General features: G+C 41.8%; 1 protein-coding gene across 5 annotated transcripts in view; it reads left to right on the top strand.

Moving 5' to 3' along the window:
• Positions 1 to 165: 165 nt before the first annotated feature.
• The window catches only part of LOC113208117 (KH domain-containing, RNA-binding, signal transduction-associated protein 2-like), a 231,155-nt gene continuing 230,217 nt past the window's right edge, over positions 166 to 1,103 (top strand). For all 5 annotated transcript variants that reach the window (XM_052274282.1, XM_052274260.1, XM_052274268.1 and 2 more), the window contains exon 1: positions 166 to 227. The gene's annotated coding sequence lies outside the window, so the exon portion shown is untranslated. The remainder of the gene's footprint in view (positions 228 to 1,103) is intronic.

The raw sequence follows: 1,103 nt of genomic DNA, 5'->3' as shown, positions 1-1,103 counted from the left end.
CCCCAATTCTACGCCCTTTCCCTTTCCCTCCCTGCCACTGCAACTACGACCAGTTGTTGAAGTTCTGGCGCAACTTTTTCGGTAAATAATTAAGTGGGCTCGGAGCAAAAACATGGAGCGGAGCTGAGGCTGTCCGTCCCGTGCGAGGCCCCCGCCCGATGGGAGTCCCAGTTTGTGAGTTACTGAGGTTAGTCCACGAGGCTGCATCCTGTTGTGCTGTTTCACAAGTAAGTTGTAACCTTATTGTACCAGACCTGCATGAAGATCTCTTGTGGTAGCTGAGGCTGTCAGGTCCTCAAACTTTGCGAGTACATTCCCTGTGTCAGGAAGGAAACACATAGTCTTCTGGAAGACTCTGTAAGAGTGATCAGGCTCCCTCATTTGACTGTTAACTTTGCTCACCATAAAATCTTTCCCGTCATGAACGTATCTTTTACATTCTGATCAGTGACATGAAAATGTAGTGGCCCAGATATGAGCGATAGTATAAACAACTTGTATGAGACTTTTTTATCCGCCCATACTTACGCCATAGCTCAGAATCAGCACATGGAACTAGTGCAGTCAAATTTTGCTTGAGGTCAAAGTAACGTTCTTATAGTAAGTTTTGAAACTGGTATCAAAATTTACTTATATGTAAGAAGACATATCAAGAACGAGTATTGCCAATACTACAACTTTTCCAAAACATTTCCTCCCTAGGTTCATGGGGTTTTACAATTGAACTGAATTAGGTTTTATACACCCTGAACAAATCTAAAATTCTTGATGATGGCCATGTTTTTGAACTGCACCCAGAAAAATGGGTTTTTGGTTCAAGACTAAAATGCACTCAACAGACCTTTTCGCCCACAACGTGGCAACGCCGCAAGCAGAATCTTATACTTGAGATAAACCGTATTTTCAGTGTCTGTCAACCAAATTACTCATCACCACTGGATTCCTTGCAAAATTTACTAGAGACAAGTGTTTTTGCTTTTTGAAAATTTGCCTAAATTACAATTTCACTACAGGGATTTGCGTTGTTGCCAAGTTGTGGGCGAAAAGGTCTATCGAATTAAGAATATTACTTGTAGCGAGACAGATATGCTTGATTCATTTGG

Source organism: Frankliniella occidentalis, unplaced genomic scaffold (genome assembly GCF_000697945.3).
Source record: "Frankliniella occidentalis isolate FOCC.00 unplaced genomic scaffold, Focc_3.1 Scaffold8, whole genome shotgun sequence".
Taxonomy (NCBI): Eukaryota; Metazoa; Arthropoda; class Insecta; order Thysanoptera; family Thripidae; genus Frankliniella; species Frankliniella occidentalis.
Note: the sequence above shows the minus strand (reverse complement) of the source record. Positions and strands in the feature narration are given on the sequence as shown.